Below are 5894 nucleotides of genomic sequence, written 5' to 3'. Positions count from 1 at the left end.
TAAGATATAGCAAATATAATAGCACTATTAATTTCATATGCTAGATAAATGTAAACACCCTATTATATAATTATAGCATAAACTTTTGCGCACAGAGACTATACTGTATGTAAGCATTGTTTGTAAATACATAGGCATTAATATAGCGATCTTATATGAACACAAAAAAAAAAAATTATCAATTTTTCGAAAATCATTCAGATATTTTTTTTGCAGAAATAATCGGTGAAAAAGCTAAGAAGAAAAGAATGATTTCTAACCGATTACATTAGGTTAGACAAAATTATAAGCTTATAATCGTAACTTTAACGCATACAATTAAAATTTCTACTATTCACTGTTGAACTTTACTGTGAATTTCTAAAAAAAGCATTACAAACATTTGGGAAACTTAATATACCTGTTATAAGGGATATGATAATGTAACATTATTCATCACTTGGATACAAAAAAATTGAATGCATAGACATGCACTTACAAATATATATGTATACACCTACACTTGTACATATAGACAAGCATATTCTTTTCAAACATTTATTTAATTATAATTAAGACAATTTTAAAACATTGTTATATACAGTACTCTTTACTTAGTTTGAGCAACCAAGTTTTGTATACATATTTGCTCAATTGATAAAGGAGAACCGCTGATAATGAGTGAATTGCCTTATTGAATCGGTCTTTAGAACCAATTTATTTTTCGATAAGAATTTTATTAAGAAAAGTTCAAAGTTACCTACAAATAAAGAAAAATACTCATGCAACATATTGGTTGTGATGCCAGATCTCGATAAAAACGAAATTTCAAACAGTAAATAAAAACAAAATATTTGAGAATTGTTGTGGGTTGAAAAGTTCACTTATTGCCTAGCTACTACACTCTTATATTAAATTTTTTTAATATAATTATTTACATAATAGTTAACAAAAAAAAAAAAAAAAATTAAACAAATTTTAAATTAACAGAGCTTATATGTAAAGAAACCGTTTAGCATTAGAATGTTGGCTCTTCGCGTAAATTTTAATAATGGTAGCCTAAAAATAAATCTTTTTAAACCAATAATGTACTATAATGATGAAGATAAACAATATCCTTTCTCAACACAATTAGTTAACTAAGTCTATGGCACGAATAATTTGCTTTGGCAAATTTAATAATTATTTAGATGATTTTCAAAAAAAGAAAGAAAGCAAAGAAATTGTTTAGCTTTATTTTAATTTGAGTCGTTTTATACTTCAACTTGAGTTAGTGTAAATTTCTGTTTGTTGCGTTTGTCAACAGTGAGTTCAAATTATTGCATATTTTTATATATATATACATACATATAGATATATTATATGTATATAAATATATATATATATATAAACACATGATATACACACATTATATATATATAATATATTATATATATATATATATATATATATATATGCATGTACATATACACCGTCACAAACAAAATTGAAGGTTATATTATTATATTGTTATTTAAAAAAAAAACATTTTTTTTTTTCTTCAAGAACCAGTTTTTTTTTTATAATTTTTGTTTTGTGATTCTTTTTGATTGTACTCGTTCTGTTTTATAAAAATTTGCTATAGATTTATTGGTAATTTAAACATTTTTTCATTTTCGGAAGAATTATTACGCAATTTCAGATCATTACCGAAGAGGTCTTCAAATCAAATTTTTCACAGAATTCATTTCGTTTCATTATTTTAACGATAATTTGTATGAATACATTTCAGTTAAATTCTAATAAGGTATTGTATTCTACTTTCTTTTTATTTTTTTAAATATATTTCTGCTAATATGGAAAAAATTAATCACTTACTTAGTAATTTTGTGATATATTTCTAACAATATTTTTTTACTGCACTCATTCGCTCACTCACACGTTCAACTCTGTAGTTGAATCTCGAGACTGAAAAAAGAAGAATTCTTTTATTAACTTATTTGTTATATCCTCAGTTTTCCTCGTGTGTGTGTATGCAGGTCGGAATCAGCGTTTTTTTTTTTTTTTTTTTTTTTTGCTTTTTCGTAATATGTGCTTTTTGCCCACTCTTTAATAGCAATTCTACTGGTTGGTTGGCTGTGACACTTCGGTTTTTGGCACCGCGCGCGCGTTCTCAATTCGTTTATGTACATGCACACTCATTCATTCACCGTTTAACTTGACGTTTCGTCCACTCCACTAACATGCCGGATTTTCTATATGCATACATAAATAAATTTAAACAAACAAACAAATAAGCGAACGAACAAAGCCATACATTCATTGGTAAGGGGTTAAAAACATTGACGGGACGAAAAAGAGCTTTAAATATCTTAATATTAATATATTTTTCTGTACACCTCTGTATATGCATATAGATACTTGTGTAAGTTTTGCCCATTGTTAACAACATTCAAATTATCACGTATACAAATGTAAAAATAATAAAAAGATCATTATTATGAATTAATTTATTTATATTAATATTAATAGATGTATTAGCTTTTTATTATTAAGGTTTCTTTTCCTATTTAAATGCATAGTTTTGTGTTTCGTTAACAATAATTTAATAATGGTTTGTACCTAACGACGAATACGATAAAACTTGGTAAAGCAGAATAAAAACTAAACTTTTAACACTGGGATGTTAATTGTTTGCAATTGAGGTTAAAGGAAAGATTATATCATATATTATATGTAAGTATCCGAAATGAATTACAATAGAAGCTCTTAACTTTCTGAAGATGTGCGCAGAAAAATAGCAGTGCTCAGTAATTTTCTTATTTACCCATCACCATAATATATTAGATATGTCAAAGATAAATATATATATATTTTCACAATTACGATCACAACTCCAAAACCTTGTCAAGAAGAATAAGTTTAATCTCAAGTTTTGTTATATTAATGTTTATTCATAATTAGTAAAAAGTGTCATTTTTTCATATTTTTAAAATTAAATTGTTGAAACTACCTTCAAGTTTTTTCTTACCGCATGAAAATCTGCATCAATTCTAAACCTATTGACCTAAATCGAGCGAAAAATTTGTCACACAATTATCAAAAGAGATAAGAAGAATTGAAATAGGTGTGCGAATAAATAATTAGCTCTTAAATTGTGTTAAAAAGTAATTTGATGAGTGAAGTTATATATCCTGTCTATCCAAATATTGCAAACATCTATTTTATTTATGCAAAGTAATGGATGATAAGAACACGTTGTAATTGCTATAATTTATTGAAAATTTTCCGTTACAAAATATGCCAACGATGAGCGTTAAGGAGTTCAGTTTAAATAGAGAGACAATAATTTTTGTCTTAACAATAGAGCTACCAAGCACGTCTTGTTGATCCTTTGGAATTGTCGATCTTCAAAAAAATAGTTATAAGGCATGTAATGCTAAAATCTTTGTACAAACAGGCCTTTAAATGTCTATAATCATTTTTTTTATAGTTATTCTAGTTTTCGAAATGGCGCCAATAGGTAAAAGATGAAGATAGAAAGCTGAAATCTAGTACAAACATTGTCCGTTCGACTAAGAGCTTAAGGACAAAAAATGGTTCTGAACTGCCTCTACGCAGGATCACAAGTTAGAAGAAACTCGGAGGAGGACTCCCGAGGATTTTGATCCAGATGTTCGTTATGATAAACTTCACTTTCAATCTAAAAATGTTCCTGATTGGTTTGTTATCACGTCCAGAATTGACTACAAAATTGTAATCCTAATTTTTGTTTCAATTTATTTTCAATTTCCTCCAGCGCATTTTAGCCCATTCTTAACCCAATTACATGTAAGTTGTGATCATTTTTGGACCGAACATACAGGTGGCTCCACGAGCTATCTTCACGGAATCGAAAGTTATGGACGAAAATGTGTTTGGTGTCTTTTCGCGGTGGCCTCACTTTTTAATTAACTGAGGGCGGGTATGTGAGCAGATCACAATCATTTTTTAATCCCTATTTTTGTAATTGTGGCAATTCGACAAATAAATGAGATACGAGTACATGTAAAACGTTGGTCGGTTTGGCGCTTATCAAACTAATCGACTAAATCTGCACGTTTACAAAAAATCTGATATTTTTACCCTGCATCATTAACGTAGATCTTTAAAATTTTAGAGAATTAACCCTTAACGGACCTATGCTAGGAGCTATGGCACTTTTACTTATCTTAAAGTTTGGAGGTTAATCTTTAACGTGATTTCCACACTGCCTCCGCCCCTTCGCATGCTATTCGCCCTGTACATATTCGATCTTAAGCAGTTTGTCAATTCAAAGTTTCAGCAAAAAATAAAACAAATGTTATAAAGGCCATTTTTGATTTTATACACATTTATTGTACCCATCATCGAAAGATCGAAAGAGGGTTTGTTCATTACGTTAACACGTTTGCAACAACCAGAAGAAACCTTCAAATCCGATAAAAAGTACATATTCCTGATCAATATGAAGTCTATCCTTTTTCTGGGGGTCCGTCTGTGATAAACATTCCCGGGTTGTAAAAATTGAAGTATACACTTAAAATTTGCAAATACATTGGAGACTCCTGTGCGCAGGCTGGCATTCAAAGTAGGCCATATTGTTCAAAGAGCATGCCTGCAGCACTGACTATATATATTATATGTATTGCGAAAAAAATATATATATTTATGTATACTTATCTTTCTGCTTTTTTCTTTTCTTCCTTGCAAGAAGTATTTTTTATTTTTATGGAGTAAACATTTTCGTGTAATATTTTTCCTATTTCACAAATTAATTAAATTATTAATTGTATGAGTGAATGATTATTTGAGTGAATTTTTATTTTTGTGTCTCATTAATCTTATTTTACATTCAGGAAACGACGATTTGGATGATTTCATGAGATACGTATCTATCCTATAAACGGAACAACGATTTTTTACTATAAGCAACACTTAATTTTGTAAGTAAAAGTGCTATATTACCTGTATATATTAAATTACCTCTTATAATCATTCTTAGGAAAATCATCGTGTCAAGTGCAAGATTAAGGTAAGGCGTTTGAGGCGTTCGCTAAAAAATCGTACGTAAATAGAGCGAAATATATAAATATGGTTGTTGGTTCGTATGGACAAAATATGATACGACATATCAAGGATATATCATTATTTTCATATATATTTTAAACCTGACTGTGAAATCAAATTTTTCGCTTTATGTTCAAATTAAATACCGCACACAAACTTCAAACAGGCTATTTACATCTTCCATTCTTTCTTTGCTTGTTCTTTCGAATAGTTATTTAAAAGTACTGAGAAGACTGCTGGGCGAATATAAAATTTCTCAACTTTCTCCAGGATAAAGTTTTGGATAAGTTTTCGTAAACAATAATTGAACAAGATAATGCATTCTTTTCTATTCTACCTGACGGCACAGTTAAACTGCAACTATATTTTTTTAGGCTGCGTAAGTGAAACCCGTGGATTAATTATATATAATACAAATGCTGACCATTTGTTTATATTTTCCTTTTGAATGTATAGCTACGGAGCTACAAGCAAAACCGCGGCTTTATTCGACTTAGGGGAAATTTTTTCGATTTTACGTCGCGGATCGGAATATCTTCGTAGAATCAATATTCAATATCTAAGCACAATTTCCAAGCAATATAAAAAGTGACTTTTATTTTTCTATTGTTAGGGAAATTTTATTTCTTTTTTCTTTATCGAAGTTATCCTAATTTTATCAGTTATGCAAAGGTCTTATGCTGATAAGGAACATTGATATTTGATAGTAGAAAGTAGCAAAATCTCGACCCATTTTCAAACTTTTCCATCTCTTAATGAGTTTTATTCAAAATATTCTATACACGTGTCGACTCATGTCGATCAAACCTACTTGAAGCGCTTTCTTAAATCTTCAGACTTTGCTCAAG

The 5894-nt window shown here is 29.0% G+C and overlaps 1 protein-coding gene and 1 long non-coding RNA gene across 2 annotated transcripts in view; one reads left to right on the top strand and one right to left on the bottom strand.

Moving 5' to 3' along the window:
• LOC119637844 (delta-1-pyrroline-5-carboxylate dehydrogenase, mitochondrial) overlaps positions 1 to 1933 on the bottom strand; it is a 7607-nt gene extending 5674 nt beyond the window's left edge. The window contains exon 1 of the mRNA XM_038034206.1: positions 1837 to 1933. The gene's annotated coding sequence lies outside the window, so the exon portion shown is untranslated. The remainder of the gene's footprint in view (positions 1 to 1836) is intronic.
• A 782-nt stretch (positions 1934 to 2715) lies between these two features.
• LOC119637845 lies at positions 2716 to 5016 on the top strand. The gene is made up of 3 exons (XR_005247344.1): positions 2716 to 3922; positions 4836 to 4922; positions 4982 to 5016. It is a non-coding gene; the product is annotated as an uncharacterized LOC119637845 (long non-coding RNA).
• Positions 5017 to 5894: the final 878 nt, after the last annotated feature.

This window comes from Glossina fuscipes, unplaced genomic scaffold (assembly GCF_014805625.2).
Source record: "Glossina fuscipes isolate IAEA_lab_2018 unplaced genomic scaffold, Yale_Gfus_2 61, whole genome shotgun sequence".
In the NCBI taxonomy this organism is placed as follows: Eukaryota; Metazoa; Arthropoda; class Insecta; order Diptera; family Glossinidae; genus Glossina; species Glossina fuscipes.
The sequence above is the reverse complement of the archived record's forward strand: the minus strand, read 5'-3'. Positions and strand labels throughout refer to the sequence as shown.